We start from the raw sequence: 22,126 nt of genomic DNA on the forward strand, positions 1-22,126 counted from the left end.
CCAGAAATGCGTCCATGTCTTTGTGTGCACACACCCGGGGGGTGTTGAGGCACGGGGCACAGTGTCTATGGCCATTTGTATACATGAAAACTTGTATGCCTATTCATGTGACATAAGGTCCGGGGAGAGCCATGTTGTTTTGCAGATCGTAGGTGTGCCTAGTTTTGCATCTGCGTGTGTTCCTGTCCTTTCTGACTACCTGATCTGTTGCTAAACTCTAGCATGCCTCACTAACCTTTGCCTACTAGATCTGCTGTTGAACTCCTGCTTGTCTGACTTCATCATCTGCTGCCAAACTCCTGCCTGTCTGACTACCCAAATTGTTGTCCAACTGGCTCACATTCCTGACAACTCTCAAATACTGTATCCGCTGATCCTTGAGAGTAACCAGTCAAAATGTAACCTTTATTAAATTCAATAAAACAGCAACAAAAAGACTGAATGTGAAAATGTGTAAAAAAATAAAATAAATAGATACTGAGGGTCTAGAACTGCAGTCTTTGAGGACCCAATCCATGCTAGTGTTTTGAATGGACTGGGAAATGAAGACATGTGCTCTACTTGATGTACAATACTTTTCCTGATACTGTTCCATCAATTGATTTGAGTTGAAGCACTTTAGCCCTGGAGGACTAGAGTTCAACTTCCCTGGTCTAGATCAAAGTTGTAGATTTTTGCCTTATCCAGCCCCCCACCAGACTCATCAACTGATATGGCAGTCACATCCCAGCTAGTGCAGGCCTTTATGGATTTTGTTTTACAAATGAGGACACATTTATGCACCACTGTCTTTGAGGCCAAGACTATAATGACTTAAGTACAGTAAGGATACACCAAATATTACTGCAGGGATCACATAATTAATTATAAAGGTGTTGATATTCATCCTTTTTACCAGATGTTAACTGCTGCTGAAGATTTTGTATAATTCCTCTATTTATTAACCCAAATACTGGTATTAACCCACAACCTGCATTATAATACAACCATGCCAGGAGATATACACTTTTTTTCAATCAAAGTCCTATAAATTAAAAAAAAAGTGGCAGCAACGCAATCTGGGACTTCGAGTCTCAGAATCTCTATTGCTGTTCCTGGCTAGATTCTGGCAAATTTAGTTATTCTTTTGCCTTGACAGTGACATTTTTGTAAAATAAAAGGTTATCTCTCAGTATCCTGTCCCTTCTCCTGCCCCTTCAAGGTAACTTTGAACCCCTTCAGACCTATGACTTGGAAGGACGGTGTAGGCAGAGTAAGTATCAGCATGCATGGCACACAAAACATTATCAACATGGTGGAAAATGAGGACATGGCTTCATTGAGCCACGGGAATTGAAATCCTAAATTGCTAGGCTGCTGCAGATTGTTATGCAGCTCAGTGCTGCAGAGAGGACATCGGGTAAAGTTGAGTAAGGTCATTCCACACGCTTTTCAGGATTGTAGTGAAGAAATAAATTGCTCTGATGTACGTTCTCTGTTATCGAGTATATGGACTGGATAAGATGGCGTTCTGTTTACCGTAACTGTCTAAGTCTTATAAGATATTTAGAACTTCAGAAAATGCTTACTTTACCATTTAGAGCATTGTGGGTTTTTTTGCTTATTTTTAAAAATAAATATCAAGATCACAGCTTAACATTTTATCTCGTTTATACCCTAAGTCTAGCAATACAAACTTGCATAAAAAAATTCCACTAGTAAAACAATTCAAGAGTGAAGCACCAACAGGGCACCACATTAAACATGGTGCCCTTTCAGCAAGACCAAAGAGAGCCATGTACTGAGCACATAACGTTACGAAGCCTTTAAGTGGTGTGTGTGACACCAGGCCTACCTAATGGCAGGACAGCCAGAATTAGTCTAGTAGCGGACAGGCTCAATGTTAGAATGCAGTGTTAAGGTAGCCATACATCTAGCGATGTATGAGCAGATTCAACCAAGAGTCAAATCTCTCTGTAATGAAATCTGATTAGAGAGAAATCTGTCAGTTGCCTATACACCACAGGCCAATTCCCGATCAATTTCAAGCTGAAATCAATCCGGAATCGGCCTTGTGCCGGCCTGCGCCGGACCCGACGCTGTCCCCCAATGAAAAAATGTCCCCCATGTAAAGTATACATTACCTGTCCGCGGCCTGCGCTTATCCACCGCTGGCTTGCAGAATTTCCCCGTTGGCTTCCAGAATTTCTCCGCTCTGCATACACGCACACCCCACATGGTTTCCTAGTAAGGGCGCATGTTTGTGATGTCACACTCGCTCCCTTACTAGGAGGACCACGTGGGGCGCGCATGTATGGACAGCGGAGTGCACCCAGAGCAGCAGAGGGACAAGCGCAGGCCGCAGACAGGTACTATATACCTTGCACGGGAACCGGGGGGGGGGGGGGGGGCGACAGCTCCGGGGGTTTGGTCACGTTCGTCAACCATCACAAAATTGCATGCTGTTCTCGCTGCGCACCCGATCAAGCAAGTTGGCCCAACATCTTGCTGCATGCGCGATCAACAATGCGACCAATTTTTGTCCCGAAAATTGGTTATTATACTTATCGAATCATATGGTCAATCGGCCGCCAAGTCGGCTGATGTATGGCCACCTTTAGAGCTACAGCTACTTTATTACATTTGTAATGAAATCCTGCATGATCTTGAGTGAATAAGATCACTCAAACATAAAGATAACCAAAATGTGGATGGCTGTAATATTTTGTCTTGAGTTTAGCTTTCAAAATGTTCTGCCAACCTTTGAGTACAATTATAATGTATGGCCAGGATTAGAGAAAAACAGCCCAGCCATGTGAACATTACTAGCAAATCAGAGTTACACATGCATCTAGTTATATTTGGAATTAAGCGCTCCACTCAAAGCTTTGTCATTGGGCGGTCTTCCTAGTTTACAATTGTTCACCTGTCGGTGGAAGGTGATATTGTATTTTTTCCCTTAAAGGGGCATTATGGCGAAAAAATTTAAAATGTAAAATATGTGCAAAGATATACAAATAAGAAGTACATTTTTTCCAGAGTAAAATGAACCATAAATTACCATAAATTACTTTTCTCCTATGTTGCTGTCACACACAGTAGGTAGTAGAAATCTGACAGAAGCGACAGGTTTTGGACTAGTCCATCTCTTCATGGGGGATTCTCAGAGATTTATTTATTTTCAAAAGCACTTCGTGAATGGCAGTTGCTCTGTCCAACTGCCAAAAAACTGTGTAGCGAGCAGGGAAGCTGGCCAGCATCATTGTTTAAATCCTTTTTAGGGAATATCTTTATAAAGAATAAAAGCATTGCTGAGAATCCCCTATGAAGAGCTGGGCTAGTCCAAAACCTGTCGCTTCTGTCAGATTTCTACCACCTACTGTGAGTGACAGCAACATAGGAGAAAAGTAATTTATGGCTCATTTTACTTTGGAAAACACATACTTATTATTTGTATATGTTTGCACATATTTCACGACCCGACCTGACCACACACACACAACCTATCTAACCTATCTCTACCCATTATTAGTCCAACTCCCCCCCAACTCCTAGAGCTAGTTAGAGATGGCCCGAACCTCCAATTTTCGGTTCGCAAAAAGTCGGTTCGCACAAACTTTCGCAAATCGCAATAGACTTCAATGGGGAGGCGAACTTTGAAAACTAGAAACATTTATGCTGGCCACAAAAGTGATGGAAAAGATGTTTCAAGGGGTCTAATACCTGGAGGGGGGCATGGCGGAGTGGGATAGACGCCAAAAGTCCTGGGGAAAAATCTGGATTGGACGCAAAGCAGCGTTTTAAGGGCAGAAATCACATTGAATGCTAAATTGCAGGCCTAAAGTGCTTTAAAACATTTTGCATGTGTATACATCAATCAGGGAGTGTAATTAGAGTACTGCTTCACACTGACACACCAAACTCACTGTGTAACACACCGCAAACAGCTGTTTGCGTAGTGACGGCCGTGCTGGACGGTTCCCTCTCTTCCATTGTTAAAGCTTACATCTATTTTTTTTAAATACTTGTTCTGCTTGCTGAATCTTTTATGGAGGGCAAGTCTGCCATTGCGAATGACAAACGGGTAATGGCCGGGGAATACTGGTTGATTCTGGTCTGAAGTGGGAGCCTAAGAAACGGCTACCACCACCACACATCCAAGGAAGGCAGCAGGCACGCTGTGGGCAAAGGAGCAGGAACAGCTACCACACATCCAAGGAAGGCAGCAGGCATGGCATGCACGTCCCGAGGTAGTGACCAAAAATAACAATACAGGAGGACTTGCAAGGCCCTGCTGTATATGTGAGATGAATCAACTTTAAATCCTTTAAACGAGAATTTATTATGGAGGGCAAGTCTGCCATCCATTCAAGTGAAAGGTATGCACTGACTGCCAGGTATAATACAATGTGCAGTCAAAGATGCAGTGAAAGGTATGCAGTGACTGCAAACAGCTGTTTGTGTAGTGACGGCCGTGCTGGACTGGTGCGCACCATGTTTTGTCCGTTTTGTCCATATCGGGGGGGGGGGGGGATGAAGTGAAAGGGATGCACTGACTTGACTAATACAATGTGCAGCCACACAGGTGCAGTTAACAGGTATGCACGGAGTGGTATATCACACTGCGTGCGCTCACGTAGGTAGGTGGGTGCACTGAGCACAACAGGTAGGTATATGGAGTGATGAGGTGGGTGCACTGAACACAACAGGTAGATATATGCAGTGATGGGTCTTACAATGTGCACCTGTCACACACAGACAGGTAGCGGACAGGCACAGTGACACTGCGTGCGCTCAACTCACGTAGGTAGGTGGGTGCACTGTGAACAACAGGTAGGTATATGTAGTAATGGGTATTACAATGTGCACCTGTCACACACAGACAGGTAGCGGACAGGCACAGTGACACTGCGTGCACTCAACTCACGTAGGTAGGTGGGTGCACTGTGAACAACAGGTAGGTAGGTATATGCAGTAATGGGTATTACAATGTGCAGCTGCCGGTCACACACACAGGTAGTCACAATGTGCTGGGCCTGGCTGGCAGTGGCACACACATAGTATGAATTAGCAAGGCTGTCTATGCAACACAAGTGTCAGTGGGACACACAGAAAAAAAAATAGATCACAAGAACAAGATTAGCTCTCAAAAGAGCTGTTGTGGGGTGCTATTTTAGCAATAAGAATCAGCAAGGAGCAAGCTAAGAAGCCTTCAAGAGCCTAACTAATCTTTTCCTATGAGAGTCTGCTCTGTCTGCAGCAGCTGTTCCTTCTCTATTTACTGCAGGCACACGCGTGAGTATAATGGCCGGCGGTGCCTGCCTTTTATAAGGGTGGGAGTGTAGCCTGATTGGCTACAATATGCCTGCTGACTGTGATGTGGAGGGTCAAAGTTGACCCTCATGATGCACTATGGAGAAAAGTTCCCGGTTTGCCTCGATCGCGAACCACGGAAGTTCGCCAGGAACCGTTCGCCGGCAAACCGTTTGGGCCATTTCTAGACCTAGCACATATATCCCCCGGTCGCTATTATGCTTACACCTTGTCTAGTGCTCTTTTCCATCGTAAATAGAATTTTTACTCCAAACCTAATATAACCCCACCACCACCGCTTGCTGTTAACCTCCTTAGCGGTAACCCCGTGCTGGACACGGGGTAAGCCGCCGGAGGGTGCCGCTCAGGCCCTGCTGGGCCGATTTTCATAATTTTTTTTTTTGCTGGACGCAGCTAGCACTTTGCTAGCTGCGCCAGCACTCTGATCGCCGCCGGCCCCCGCCCGATCGCCGCTATTTGCTGCGGCGCGCGGCCCCCCCCCCCCCCCAGACCCCAGCGCTGCCTGGCCAATCAGTGCCAGGCAGCGCCGAGGGGTGGCCCGGGACTCCCAATGACGTCCCGACGTCAGTGACGTCGGTGACGTCATCCCGCCCCGTCGCCATGGCGACGGGGGAAGCCCTCCAGGGAATCCCGTTCTATGAACGGGATTTCCTGATCGGAGATCGCCGAAGGCGATCGAAGCGGGCGGGGGGATGCCGCTCAGCAGCGGCTATCATGTAGCGAGCCCTCGGCTCGCTACATGATTAAAAAAAAAATTTTTTTTTAAAAAAACTGCTGCGCTCCCTCCTGGCGGTATTTTTCATACCGCCAAGGAGGTTAATAAATGCCATTCCCTGCACCTTGCAGAACATTAGAGCAGGGGAGTAACCATCAGTGCCATGAGGCTTGGTGCCAGATTGGGGGGGATCCATGAACCCGGGCCACTTTTGGAAGGGCATTTACTCATCCACCCTACCACACTCTGCTGCTCCCAGAAGCTGTTCTCTTCTGTCGCCGCAGGTGAGGTAAAAAAAAAAAACACACAACCATCTTCACGTCTGGCTGAGACTCAGGAGCACTATGCAGTGTAGCATAGAATAATAATCCCAACATTTGTATAGCGCTATTCTCCTGCTGGACTTAAGTGCTCAAGAGCTGCAGCGACTAAGGGTGCGTTTAAGGGGCCACCCTGCAGTGTTAGGAAGTCTTGCCCAAGGACTCCTTACTGAACAGGTACTGACCCTATCCAGGATTCGAACTCTGGTCTCCCATGTCAAATGCAGAGACTTAACCAGTACACTATCCAGCCACCGGCATTGCCTGGGACTGGCTGCCAGTAAGGATGTGACATGACGCGGTATAGCACTCCCAGGAAAGTATGCTCCCTAGTTGGGGGTAGATTTGAAAGGGAACCACGAAGGAAAAGAGAGGGGACAAGAGAATAACACAGTATGCAAGGGATAATGGGTGATGAAGCATCATGGTCAGAACTGCTAAGAGTGTTTTTGGCTGAGCAAAACTGGGATATTTGCCTAAAGCAACCAATCGTAATTCTTGTTTGGATAAAAAGTTTACATTTTGTTTTAGGCATTTTTGATTAAGTTTTCTTTAAATCTACCTTGATAAGTCAGCCACAATGTGTATCCCTTTACTACAAGGTCCAAAACTGGCTTGTGGTACCAGGTTACCACTGGGTGTCCGGCTGGTCTTTTACAGTCTTTACCCACATGGTCTGTGATGGTGCAGAATGGTCGATACATGCAGATAGACACCCAGTATAAAAAGTTAGAACTGTGCTGAAGAAAGCATGCAGAGATAAATCATACACCACTATCAGGTAATGCAGCTTACAAAGAACAGAGAGGAACACAGAATGCATACAGGAAATCACAATACCATAGAGATCATTGCAGCACTTTACATACACAATGACATCTTGTGGTTGGTTTATGATACTTAAAGTTTAAATAATCCTGTTGATGCTACCAGGAGTACTAAAGGAGTCCACTTGCTTTTGCACTGAACACACCTGAATAACATTTAACCCTGCTTACCTGCAGAGCTGTGTAACCGGCAGAACGCCTCCTTTCCTCCTCCTCGTTGTTCCGGCCGTCTTCTCCTGCAGTCAGCATCTATCTTCATGATTCTCCCTCCATCCTGCACAGGAGGCGGCTGACTTTGACTGGCAGCCTCCGAAACGTGTCAGTTCCTCCAAACTCTGTTAATCTTCCATTTTTTTTTCTACTCTTCCCTTTAAAAGAAGACAGAAGAAAAAAAAATACATGACGGAAGTGTTGTAGCTGGAAAGGCTGATAAAAGTTCCCCAGATAACATCTCTCTTCTGACTTGATTTAATAAACCTGCAGTTCTACTTTGTCAAATCCCCTCCGTTTTATACTGCCAAAGTGAATGGAAATGAAACAATTGAAGGAAAGCCTGAGAAGGGAGACAGGGAGATGAGAGGGGGTGAGGGAACCTGTTTGTATAACAATGACTCGATTTAAATGTCAGAAGCGTTTTAACTTGATGCTGATAAACATAAGCTTGTCTGTGGCCTTGTGAATGCACTTTACCCTTGAATGCAGGGCCTGTGATATTTCCATACTCTACACATCCCTGCTGCCATAAACACAGCCATGCTTATCATTGGATAATTATATATGCCAATGGCTAGTTAGAGGCTGGAAGGTGATGTTGAGAGGATTAGCTCTTCGGCTAAACAATCGTTAAGCATGCCGACTCATTAAACTATTTGATGCACAAAATTGCCGCTAAGGACTGATTTGAAGGGATTACTGCTATGGTAAACCGTAATTAACAGTTTATAACTGTGGTTCTTGTTTTTTCTAATTATGCTTCAGGAGAGGAGGAAGTGTAATATTTGTAAGCGCGGTGGGTTTATGTCTGGTGCACGGCTGGGAAATTCTCAAGGCTGGCCTGATTGGGCACTAATTTCTTGAGGTAAAACAAATGAGTTCTGGTGCAGCAAGGCTAAGTACCAGAATATCATCGTTCAGAGGCAAATCATACCTTGAAATGCTCAGCCTGACCTTGCAAGAGGCAACTGGAAACCTTTAATAACAGAGATACTTTAACATGGAAATGAAAAACGCAACTTTGTCCATTTAGCATGACAACATTAAAAACAATCTCTGGCCCCAAAAAAGTTTGAATGGCAATACATATATGTAGTCTTTGCACTGTGTACAGTTAGATGAACTAGTGCTGGGCGTAATAATGGAAAAAAATACGCTGACGGATCATTACGCGTAATTTTACGCATTACGTAATTACGGTTACGGCGTAAACATTTATCTACGTTCATGTCTGTAATTACGCATGGTCCTTACGCAATTACGCGTAAGAATACCGTAATGCAGGTTGTTCCTGCACAGTCTTACGCGTAATTTTCCTACTAGCAATTCATGCGTATGGTCATGCTCCCAAGCGGAAAAGTTGACACATGGATCAATGTTAGGTAGCCGCCGACTTTAAGGGTTAATAGCAAAGCCCCCTTAAATGCTAAGAGCTTCAAATTTGGAGAATATATTAAGGAGATCAGAAGGAATAAGAGGAAAAAACATTTTTTCAAAAAGACCTTATAGTTTTTCAGAAAATCGATTTTAAAATTTCAAAGGAAAAATGTATACATTTAAAAACCCACCGACTTTAACGGTTAATAGCAAAGCCTGCTTAAAATTTAGGAACACCAAATTCCCAGGGTATATTAAGGGGATCAGTGGGAATAAGAGGAAAAACATTTTTTTTCAAAAAGACCTTATAGTTTTTGAGAAAATCGATTTTTAAGTTTCAAGGGCAAAAATGTCTTTTAAATGCAGAAAATGTCCGTTTTTTTTGCACAGGTAACGATAGTGTATTATTTTCATAGATTCCCCCAAGTGGGAAGAGTTTTACTTACTTCGTTCTGAGTGTGGGAAATATAAAAAAAAACGACGTAGGGTCCCCCCTCCCAGACCTCTTTAACCCCTTGTCCCCATGCAGGCTGGGATAGCCAGAATGCGGAGCACCGGCCACATGGGGCTCCGCACCCTGACTATACCAGCCCGCATGGTCCATGGATTGGGGGGTCTCGGAAGAGGAGGGGCAGCCAAGCTTTCCCCTCCCCCTCCAAGCCCTTGTCCAATCCAAGGACAAGGGGCTCTTCTCCACCTCCGATGGGTGGTGGAGGTGGAGGCCGCGATTTTCTGGGGGGGGGGGGTTCATGGTGGCATCTGGGAGTCTCCTTTAAAAAGGGGTCCCCCAGATGCCCACCCCCCCCTCCCAGGAGAAATGAGTATAGGGGTACTTGTACCCCTTACCCATTTCCTTTAAGAGTTAAAAGTAAATAAACACACAAACACTTAGAAAAAGTATTTTAATTGAACAAAAAATATAACCACGAAAAAAGTCCTTTAATATTCTTAATTAACCATTAATACTTACCTGTCCCTTTAAATAAATGATCCCTCGCAATAGCCTCGGAAATATTCTATCAGTTACAATGTAACAAAGTTATTACAATGTAACAACTTTGTTACATTGTAACTACGCCGCACCCGACGTCACTCGCCGCTCAGCCGCCGCATACACTTACGCGTCCTTGCAGGACGCTAAGTCCCCGCCGGCTCCCGCTGTCCACCCCGCCCACATCTGTCACCCACATGTGGGTGACATGTGGGAGAGGCGGGGAGGGCAGCGGGAGCCGGCGGGGACTTAGCGTCCTGCACGGACCCGACAGAGCTCTGAGCTAAGGGGAGGGGAAAGCTTGGCTGCCCCTCCCCTTCCGAGACCCCCCAATCCATGGACCATGCGGGCTGGTATAGTCAGGGTGCGGAGCCCCACGCGGCCGGTGCTCCGCATTCTGGCTATCCCAGCCTGCATGGGGGACAAGGGGTTAAAGAGGTCTGGGAGGGGGGACCCTACGTCGTTTTTTTTTATATTTCCCACACTCAGAACGAAGTAAGTAAAACTCTTCCCACTTGGGGGAATCTATGAAAATAATACACTATTGTTACCTGTGCAAAAAAAACTGACATTTTCCGCATTTAAAAGACATTTTTGCCCTTGAAACTTAAAAATCGATTTTCTCAAAAACTATAAGGTCTTTTTGAAAAAAAATGTTTTTCCTCTTATTCCCACTGATCCCCTTAATATACCCTGGGAATTTGGTGTTCCTAAATTTTAAGCAGGCTTTGCTATTAACCGTTAAAGTCGGCGGGTTTTTAAATGTATACATTTTCCTTTGAAACTTTAAAATCAATTTTCTGAAAAACTATAAGATCTTTTTGAAAAAATGTTTTTTCCTCTTATTCCTTCTGATCTCCTTAATATATTCTCCAAATTTGAGGCTCTTCGCATTTAAGGGGGCTTTGCTATTAACCCTTAAAGTCGGCGGCTTTTTTAAATTATACGGGAGCGTAATATTACGCGATTACGGCAGACTGTGTAATTTCAATAGGAGTTTACGGTCTTACGCGTAATTTGATATGCGTAATAACGTAACTTGCAGTCTACGCGTAATTAATTACGTGTAATACCGTAACCTTACACGTAACGCTTACGGTGCATTTGTAGTGAATTACGATGCGTAATTACGCTAATGCGTAATTTTGGCCCAGCACTGAGATGAACAAATAAAGTTTACACTTGATAAATCGTAGTGGGTAGAACAGACGCACATTCATATCTGTAGTAGCACCTCCATCTTTCTACTCATGCTGAAGCCTTGCAAGTACACCCTCAGCATTGTGTCCTCCCCTCCTCTGCCCTGCCCCTCCCCCTCCTGTCTAGATCAAATTACATCTCTTTTCACACTATGTAGGAGAGAGAAGACACAGAAGAACAGCTGCAGCCTGTCTTATCATGTATGTTTGCAATAATTCTTATTTCTGATGTCTTGCCTGCTTGACTGGATTATATTACATACATAGGAGCAGAGCATGGGGGTTGGCGTTATTACATCAATCCCCTTGCATCCTTTGCACCTATGGTTTGGAAAGAAAAAAAATTGCTCAGGCCCAATTTCACACTGGGGCCTGCGATTTCAAGACCAAAGGTGGAATATGGACCCTAGGGGAGAGAAAAATCACACTTTATTATGTGTGATTTAATATATCTTGGCAACTTATTAGGTTTAAAGAGGCGCTGTTAGCCAAACTATGCCAGGAAAAAAAAAACACACATCAGGTAAATACTTGCTCTACTAACAGATGTTTTGCACTGTCCACGTTTTTTATTTCAGTGACATTTTTATAGTAAAATTAAGATAATTCTGTTTGTGTCAGGGGCTATCGTGGCTCCCACAGGATGAAGCCAATCCTGATGTAATTTCCTCCCTTACTCCCCTATGGTATCTGTGCTGACGTCACCAGGAGCGTACTGCGCAGGCGCAGACTGTACTGGGCCTGCGCAATGCACTCCTGGTGATGTCAGCGGGAGAGAGGATGTGGCCATGCAGGCGCAGTGGTTTTCCGATTTTAAAGTCGGAAACACCAGAAGTAAACCGGAGGCAGGGACCGGAGCATCGTTGAGTGGCAGCGCGGGCACAAGACGTCTGCGGGGGACCATTAGAAGCCCCAGGTAAGTTCAAATCCCTTTCCCCCTACCCCCTACAGTACTCCTTTAAAGCAAACTGTAATTTATAATTTAGGTACTTAATACATTGGGACAACGTACATGAACTGCTCAAACAACTGCATTATACAAAACACATCTGTGATTGCAGTTTTACAAAAACATCAGACTGTATTGTGCCTGCTTGGAAAAACCACAACATGGCTTCCACTGAAATGCAGCCGTACCACATAACTCTATGGTGGCTGGAGATAGGCCTGTGACATGCAGAATATTCAAGATGTGTGTTAGGAGGTACCCAAGGGAAGTGAAAATAAATATAAAAGTGGAAAGTATAATACTTACCTCACCAACTCGTGACTCAGATAGGTAATTTTAACCCTTAGACTGCTGCCTAAAGCGGACTTCTATAGGAGTTCTTGTAACCCAATATTTCCTTGCCGTAGACGTCTAAAAGGCATTAAGTACAAAGTTTAGGCTCAGTGCCAACTTTCTGCTTTACTTGAAATAGGCAAATAATTCTAAGATGATGCAAAATTATGCAAGTGTTACTGCAAATCTATGCAGCTTGAAGATAGACCAATCAAATGCTTTCAGTGCAAGATTTGATTAGCCCATTTTTACAATGGATTTTCATAATAATTAGCATAATTCTCAATTATCTCAAATGTATTTGCATCCCTGCTGACTAATGCGGAATTTGGTAGATGTAGATTTGGGCATTTCATAAACACAATACAAACATAGTTTGCACTGGCGTGGATGTGGATCTTACAATGTACAGTAAATCTGCATAAGTTCATGGAAAAGTATGTACCAGTTGAACATTCATTTTACACTTACACGGTAATAATAGCATTTGTAGTTTTATGCAGGGGTCGTAACTAGAAATCACTGGGCCCCCTGCGAATCTTTGGATGGGGCCCCCTTCTCTCGCTTTCTGCACACTGAATAGGGACTGTCTACAAATGTTTGTCTGCAAGACTTTGTATGATTACTTATTAGTGGCTAAGTGATGCAGTCATTAGATCAATTGTGCAGAGATCAGAAAGATTTTTTCTCTCCGTGTCCTTAGTTGTCAGTCTCTCAGGACAGGGAAAATAAACTTCTCTCCCCATGGCGCCACCAGGAGCTTCTTGGCCCTCCTGCAGATGCATTCCTTGCAGGGTCTATTGTTATGCCCCTTGTTCTATGCATATAAAGCTTTGTGGACATCAACATTAAACAATAATTCAGCATGCTTTAGACATACAGGGATTGGCCATTAACCTCCCTGACGGTACGATTATTTCCAGTCCAGATTGTAGGGTCTAAAAAAGTTGCATTTTTTTTTTGCACACTTGGTACCAGAACACATTTTCCAGATTTTCTGTGAAACTGTGTGGCTGCATAGGGAGATGGGAAGTTGTAGCTCACCCAGGCAGTAATGGGACCGCCAATGTTTAGGAAGATTTTGGCACAGAATGATCTAGAATCTAGTAACAAAGCCATAAAGGCCCATTCAAGTTGTAGATTTTCTGCCCCACTGAAATCCATTCTGCTATATATGGCCAGGATTTCTTTTTTTTTTTTTTATATAAATGTACTGTGAGTGTCCATGATATGTAGGGCTGTCGCAAGGCCCAGGGGCAAACCCAAAGGTGGGGATTCCTGAAGGGTCTTCCTCAGCCACACATAATACAGTATAATAATATGGTAGGATATCATGCAGGGCGGAGCAGTGCTTTTCGGCGCTGCTAGATTTTGGGCGCAGCCGGCGCCACCATAGACTATAAAGGGAATCACAACTGAGCGGCGCTCAGTGAGTAACGTCGGCGCCATCAGAAGACAGAGCTGAGGTTGCTTAAAAAACACAATAATTCGGCCTCCAGCAATCGCTGGAAGCTGAAGTATATCATTCCCCCACTAGCTATGGCGGCCTGGAGGGGTAATAGTAATTAATACGGCCCGGACTTGTGCATTGCAGGATCAGCCATATAACAGCTGGATCCTGCGCCCAAGTCGATTTCAAATGTATGCCATGCAGGATACACACAATGCAATTTCCTGTACAACTGACAGGATCTGACAATTATTTCCTAAATGTTCAATCTGCTTCAGATCGACAACAGGATTGATCAGGAGCAGCTTAAATACAGATAATAATGAGGACAGCCGACATTGGTAATGAAGGGGAAAGGGAAGCATTCACACAGCAGGGCACAGGGCTGTGCTCATACCTGACTCTGTTAAGTTCCCCAGAGCTGCTCCATGCTCTGTACACACACTGCTGCTCCATCCAAAGTCAGCTGTAGCAGGGAAAGAAAGGGGGCAGAGCATCACATAGAGCAGGCAGCAGCACTGTGTTGTGAGTTGCAGGATGCCTGCAGTTATTCTGGTGTCTCAACTTGGGCCTGTCCCCAGACACTGCACCGGCCCTGGCCTGAGGGGGGATTCTGGGCAGCTGTAATCACCCCCTGCGTTTGCCTATGTGGCCCATACTGCTCTGTGTGTTCAGTCAATGACTGGCCAGTTCCGTGGCAGCAGTCCCCAAGTCCCATTCACTAGCCACAACAACCCCTTCCCAACCCAGTGGGATGTGGGTGAATGGCAGCTCAGTCATCTCAGGAATCCTGATTTGGAGGGGTGGTGACCGTGATGCACATGACTAAACTTTTACCATATTGTTCAAACTTGGGACATACCATATGACAAGTAAGTTGAAAAAAAGGATGGAATGAGTGGGGCGAATACGAATAGAAAATCTGCAGCTGAAAACGGATTCCAACCTCACTTCCTTGTTTATTATACAGCGTTCAGGATTGCTGTAATTTTATATTAGCACATATTTTAGCTACGGTTCTTAGTTCTTATCTGATAATTGAGGTTTGACTGCCTGCAGCACCTTGTGCCTCTTCTCATTCTGTACAAATACACTACAAGTGGATTTACATATTTAATAAACTCAGCCAGCCTTATTTTCCTTCCCACTGACATGAATCACTAAACTATATCAATGGAAAATTTTTTAATAACATTTAATTAGTCGTGACGCACTCTAAAGGGTATTGTATTACTTTATCGCCGTGAAAGCGCTGACCACTGCCGGCTGCGTGCCGGGGCCACTCTGCGCACACTTGATGCGGTTCTGCACTGCCTGTTGGCAACGCTTTCTCTTGTCACTGAAAGTCAACAGGTCTCACAAGCGGGTCTCTTTTTGTCTCCTCATTATGACGGTATTATAATTGCTGTAATTACCACCAGACTTGTTTTTGAAACTTAAAAATGGAAATTCTCCCCAGCCTCCAGACTGCTGACAAGCAGTGAATAATCAAGGTAACGCAAAGGCCATGCAAATCAGAACAAAAAAAAAGGTTTGTATTTACATATTCATCATTTTCATTTTTCTAATAGAGGTGAGAATGCATGCAAGGGAGGAGCAGAATTAATTAAATCTATACACACAGAATACTAGCATTAACAGTTTCTTGTGCAGACTGCTTGCACTGAGAGAGGAGCAGTTTCTCAGAAAACTAAAAATGGAGAGGATCGTCTTGACACGGTACAAGGGCAGGGTAGGAAAAGGGCAAATAAGGAGCTGCCGCTTAGCCCTGACAATGATAGCACAGTCAGGAACTGCTCAGAGAGAGAGAGAGAGAGGGAGAGAGAGACATTTTCAGGTCACTTCCGGTTTTCTATCCAGATATCCGAATCCGGCCGGATATTGGGTTCGGATATCTGAATTTACTCGGATACCAAAAAGTTCGGATTCGGATATCCGATTCGGATCCGGATATCTGGGTATCCGGATCCGGATCAATTCGGATTTTGAAAAGGGGTATCCGAGCAGCACAGGCGGCAAATGTTCTTCTGTGCATCAGGAAGAGCAAACACCTTGCTGGGAGGGCCAATGCTCATCAGTTTGTTGGGAGGAGCAAGCCTATTCAGTGGACATTGCTCATTAATTCATTTGTAAATGCAAGCATCATGAGGGCGGGGTGGGGACTGGGATAATGATGGACATACCAAGAAAAGCTAACACTGTGCTCAGGGGCAATTGTTCATCAATACATCAGGAACAACAACAACCATACTCAGAGGTTGAATTTTCATCAGGAACAGCAAACTTCATACATTGGGGCAAATGTTTACCAATGCATCAATAGGAGCAAACAATACATGGTTAGGGATAGTGATGGCCATGTCTAGGAGAACTCAAGGAGAAGCATGTGACTTGTTTGACCAGCTAATAGATTTGCAAAGCTCTGATTTGCGGTGGTCACATCCTGCTTTAGCACATGATCATGACTAGCAAATCAGAGACTTACATATCTCGATGCAACATGAAGAGTGACTATCCTGCTCAGGGGGAAATTTACATATATAATTACATAGTTATTTTGGTTGAAAAAAGACATACGTCCATCGAGTTCAACCAGTATAAAGTACAACACCAGCCTGCTCCCTCACATATCCCTGTTGATCCAGAGGAAGGCGAAAAAACCCTTACAAGGCATGGTCCAATTAGCCCCAAAAAGGGAAAAATTCCTTCCCGACTCCAGATGGCAATCAGATAAAATCCCTGGATCAACATCATTAGGCATTACCTACTGTACTCTTACTGTAAAGAACCCTTTCCTAAATAAATGGCTAAAACGTTTTTCCTCCATGCGCAGATCATGTCCTCTAGTCCTTTGAGAAGGCCTAGGGACAAAAAGCTCATCCGCCGAGCTATTATATTGCCCTCTGATGTATTTATACATGTTAATTAGATCCCCTCTAAGGCGTCTTTACTCTAGACTAAATAAACCCAGTTTATCTAACCTTTCTTGATAAGTGAGACCTTCCATCCCACGTATCAATTTTGTAGCTCGTCTCTGCGCTATCTGCAATATCTTTTTTGTAATGTGGTGCCCAGAACTGAATTCCATATTCCAGATGTGGCCTTGCTAGAGAGTTAAACAGGGGCAATATTATGCTAGCATCTCGAGTTTTTATTTCCCTTTTAATGCATCCCAAAATTTTGTTAACTTTAGCTTACCAACACATCAAAACAGAGGGAAGAGTACATTTCTCAGGGTCAAATGGTGGGCAGTGCATACAAAAAAAAAAAAAGCAAACATGCTGAAGCCCAAGCTGGGTGTGCAGGGGTTAAAGTGCAAATAATAGACTGCATGCTCACTCTTGTCCTCTTGTCTCTTTCACTCACACAGAGAGACAACTCCTGACTTACTGAAGTGCCAGCTCAGGCCAGGGACAGGTCTCAGCACTGACCATTTGACTGCTGAAGATGGCGCAATTGAGCCTGCGCAGTGAGCTGCAGACAATGTGGCCTCAAGGTCGGCCTCTGCACCGCGCGGGAAGCCCGGGATGGCGGCGGAGAGCGGAGCGATGTGCGGTGATATGTGCTGCTGTAAGGCCGTGGAAGCAATGGTAGAACAGTGAAAAGCACTCTTGCCTTGCAGAGCTTCAGTTTCCTCCCACATCCCAAAAACATGCTAGCAAGTTTATTGGTTGCTACAATTAGCTTTATATTATTGTAACGATTCAGTTGTGATCTCCTGTGAAGGACAGTTGGTGACATTAATTGTTTGATGCACTCTGTAAAGTGTTGTGGAAAATGCCTGAGCTATATAAATACTTGATATTGTATGAACACAACCTACACAGCTCTTCCTCACAAAAAAACATTACAGAAAAAAGTAATATTAATAAACAAAAACAAACTTGTAACATGTGCAGCCCTTATACCCCCTGCTATTGTAGTGTTCTTCATTAGAGTTCCCTTATTACAGTGTCCTCAGGTACAGTGCTCTCCATAACTCCTCATCTATCCAATTCTTATTATACTTGCAATTATAGTGTCCTCCATTATTCTTCCCCCATATAATGCTCCCCTCTTGTGGTGCTCCTCCCATTTAGTTTCTAAAGGTTTTTTTTTTAAACAGGCACTGCACACATAGCATAAAGTTCACCCAAACAGGCCCGGATTTACCACACAGGAGCCTATAGGCACAGATGTCCTGGCACCATAGACTTCACCCTCCATGAACCTACAAACCACCACCAAACTACACCATGAGTGTGCTGACTTTGCCAGCTGTCACTTCTCCCTTACTTTCCTTGCATACTTTCCTTAGTATTAGGTAGCCAGAAGTACCCTCAACAGTAAGTAGATAGAGGTGCCCCCAAGTATTAGGTAGCTAGAGGAACCTCAGTATTGCCCCTGACTGAAGGGAAATCTCATCAGTGGAATGCCAAGAGTAGGGTTAGTAACCTCTCATTTACACTCTCATCAGGACTCTGCATATGAAAGGAGGGAGGGAGGCGCTTGGGAAGGGGAATAAGCCGCCTTTCCATCATAAGGCACCTATAGGCACGTGCCTACAGTGCCTTATGGTAAATCTGGCCCTGACCCCAAACATTGGGGAAATTGCAAATAAATAGCCAAGGAGGTACAATGCATAGTAGGCACAACAGGTACAATTTCAAGAACATAAGAAAACACATGAAAATACAAACCATAAGATACAAGAGACATAATAACCAGTGGTCAGACAAGTGGGCAAGGAATAAACCACATTGCAGAGTTTATCAACGTCCAGAGAATAAGGATATATATAAGTCCAAGAAATACTCCAACCCTGCAAATTAAATAGTTTAGGAGAAATACAATGTATAGGCCAAGTCCTCATTACATGCATAATCTATCCACAATTACCAAGTCTTTTGAAAATGGTCCAATCTGTTACTCATGATTTCCAGCATTCTCTCCTATACCATGAAATTATGCACTCTGTGAATCACTGGCTTCAAGACCAAATCATGCTTGCAGCATTGGGAGGCCAAATAGGATTTAGCTACTATTACAGTAAACTGTATAAGGTGGTGTGCCAGGAATTTAGTCCCTCCTTTCTTATGGCACTCCTTCCCTTTAGTGCACCCACCATGCAATGCTCCTCCCCATACAGTATTTCTGCTTTTAGTGCTCCACCCATATAGTGCTCCGGTAGGTGTTCTGCTTCCCAGTGAATAGCTTGCACCCCCAATTTTTCAAGGCAAACTAGTCCAGACTGGAGCCTCCCACATCTCCTCTGCTCTGCCTTTCTCCACCACATGACCATGATGATGTAAGAAGAGTTTAGAGGACTGGGAAGACGCATGAGGGGGTGAAGTATGTATTGCACATTTTTCATCAGTCTGCAAGAGAGAGGTGGGCCTCTATCACCTGGACCAGATTTTTTGGGCTATCAGTGCTACAAACAGCCCTGGATTTGATTTTCCTCAGTGATATCCTTTTATTTTTTAATCAATCCCCTTATATCATCTTCTTACCTTTTCAGCATGTAACAAGTAAAAATGTACTAAGTATTCAACAAAAAAATAATGTCAGAGTTAACTTTATCTAAATTATTCTGAGATTTCTCTTTTCCTTGTGGTGTGCTGAAAAAGTTATCTTTTTCTCACCCTGTCTATGGCAGCAGAATTCATAATAATCATTACAAAACTTTTGTGCATCTTTGCCATGGTATAGTGACATTTAGAAGTTCACACTGAATCAGCTGGCTTGATAAGAAAGTGAGTGGTAGTCCCTGTTGTAAATAATACATATGAAACTGAGGCACTGATAAGAAATTTAGCTTGGTTATGGGCACTTCAACACAAACTTGCTTTGTTTATAATTAGCCTGTCTGACACCTTCTCCATTGTCATCAAGTGTCAATGGTGTTTATCAGTAGTGTCTGCTTGTCCCAGTTATCATGGCTATAGGACTCTCACGTGCTGCTTACAGAAACCTTTGAACCTGAATACAGGGTGTCCAATATATCTGACACTGGTGACAAGTTTTCCATAGAGGAGATCTCAGGGCATGTGACCACACTCTCTGCACAACACCAGGCCAAGTCCACGATATCTTTGGTTTTAAACTGAAAACCTGCTGCACATACCTGAACAATCCAAGACAGGCCCGGATTTACATCACAGGAGCCTATAGGCACATATATCCTGGCACCCTAGACTTTGCCCTCCATAAACCTACAAACCCCCACCAAACTACACTGCAAGTGTGCTGGCTGCTCAGGGGTCCCTTCTTGACATAGGTAGTTACTACAAGTGCTCGTTAATAATGAGGGTACCTCTAACTACCTAATACTAAGTAGTTAGTGATGCCCTTGACTGAAAGGGGATCTTGCAGTAGAATGTCGAGGCCCAGACGAGTAACCTCTCAGTTACACTCTGCTTGGGACTCTGCATAGGGCAGGAGGGAGGCACTTGGGGATGGGAGTGAGCCACCTCTCCATGATCAGGTGCCTTAAGGCATGTGCCTACAGTACCTTGTGGTAAATCCAGTCCTGGTCCAAGATGCTGATCCAAACTGTTAAGACACTTGGCTTAGTGCACTTGCCAAATAGAGAGAAACCGTTATTGTAGATGCCACCCTAAATCTACATGCTTCAGTATGTAAGCTGCCCCTTGTTTTACTGCCACATGAGAGTACAATAAACAGAAGCCTGGTAGTTGCACATCTTGGTGCTCCTTGTACAGAACTTATTTTTCTAAACCAGTTTTGTCAGCCTGGACATACAGTGGTTTGCAAAACTATTTGGCCCTCTTAAAGTTTTCCACATTTTGTCATATTACTGCCACAAACATGAGTCAATTTTATTGGAATTCCACGTGAAAGACCAACACAAAGTGGTGTACATGTGAGAAGTGGAACGAAAATCATACACGATTCCAAACATTTTTTTTTTACAAATAAATAACTTCAAAGTGGGCTGTGCGTAATTATTCAGCCCCCTTTGGTCTGAGTGCAGTCAGTTGCCCATAGACATTGCCTGATGAGTGCTAATGACTAAATAGAGTGCACCTGTGTGTAATCTAATGTCAGTACAAATACAGCTGCTTTGTGACAGCCTCAGAGGTTGTCTAGGAGAATATTGGGAGCAACAACACCATGAAGTCCAAAGAACACACCAGACAGGTCAGGGATAAAGTTATTGAGAAATTTAAAAGCAGGCTTAGGCTACAAAAAGATTTACAAAGCCTTGAACATCCTACGGAGCACTGTTCAAGCGATCTTTCAGAAATGGAAGGAGTATGGCACAACTGTAAACCTACCAAGACAAGGCCGTCCACCTAAACTCACAGGCCGAACAAAGAGAGCGCTGATCAGAAATGCAGTGGCCCATGGTGACCCTGGACGAACTGCAGAGATTTACAGCTCAGGTGGGAGACTCTGTCCATAGGACAACTATTAGTCATGCACTGTACAAAGTTGGTCTTTATCGAAGAGTGGCAAGAAGAAAGCCATTGTTAACAGAAAAGCATAAAAAGTCCCATTTGCAGTTTGCCACAAGCCATGTGGGAGACACAGCAAACATGTGGAAGAAGGTGCTCTGGTCAGATGAGACCAAAATTGAATATTTTGGCCAAAATGCAAAACGCTATGTGTGGTGGAAAACTAACACTGCACATCACTCTAAACACACCATCCCCACTGTCAAATATGGTGGCGGCAGCATCATGCTCTGGGGGTGCTTTGCTTCAGCAAGGACAGGGAAGCTGGTCAGAGTTGATGGGAAGATGGATGGAGCCAAATACAGAGCAATCTTGGAAGAAAACCTCTTGGAGTCTGCAAAAGACTTGAGACTGGGGCGGAGGTTCCCCTTTTAGCAGGACAACGACCCTAAACATAAAGCCAGGGCAACAATGGAATGGTTTAAAACAAAACATATCCATGTGTTAGAATGGCCAAGTCAAAGTCCAGATCTAAATCCAAATGAGAATCTGTAGCAAGATCTGAAAACTGCTGTTCACAAACGCTGTCCATCTAATCTGACTGAGCTGGAGCTGTTTTGCAAAGAAGAATGGGCAAGGATTTCAGTCTCTATTTGTGCACAGCTGGTAGAGACATACCCTAAAAGACTGGCAGCTGTAATTGCAGCAAAAGGTGGTTCTACAAAGTATTTACACAGGGGGCTGAATAATTACGCACACCCCTGCTTTGCAGTTATTATTTTTTTTTTTTTAATGTTTGGACTCATGTATTATTTTCGTTCCACTTCTCACGTGGACAACACTTTGTATTGCTCTTTCACATGGAATTCCAATAAAATTGATTCATGTTTGTGGTAGTAATATGACAAAATCTAGAAAACTTCAAGGGGGCCGAATACTTTTGCAAACCACTGTAGATGATGCTCTACTCTAAATACTGCTACAAACCTGATGATATTATTTAGCACCCAACTAAAGCCCGGTTCACATTGGCGGTTGC

The 22,126-nt window shown here is 44.0% G+C and overlaps 1 long non-coding RNA gene across 4 annotated transcripts in view; it reads right to left on the reverse strand.

Moving 5' to 3' along the window:
- LOC137524525 (uncharacterized) overlaps positions 1-22,126 on the reverse strand; it is a 215,744-nt gene that overhangs the window by 67,783 nt on the left and 125,835 nt on the right. For 2 of the 4 annotated variants that reach the window (XR_011022719.1, XR_011022720.1), the window contains exon 3: positions 7,347-7,543. This is a non-coding gene — a long non-coding RNA (uncharacterized lncRNA). Of the gene's footprint in view, positions 1-7,269; positions 7,544-22,126 lie in introns of those variants that run through there. The other 2 variants (XR_011022721.1, XR_011022718.1) reach the window with 1 other exon arrangement.

Source organism: Hyperolius riggenbachi, chromosome 7 (assembly GCF_040937935.1).
Source record: "Hyperolius riggenbachi isolate aHypRig1 chromosome 7, aHypRig1.pri, whole genome shotgun sequence".
In the NCBI taxonomy this organism is placed as follows: domain Eukaryota; kingdom Metazoa; phylum Chordata; class Amphibia; order Anura; family Hyperoliidae; genus Hyperolius; species Hyperolius riggenbachi.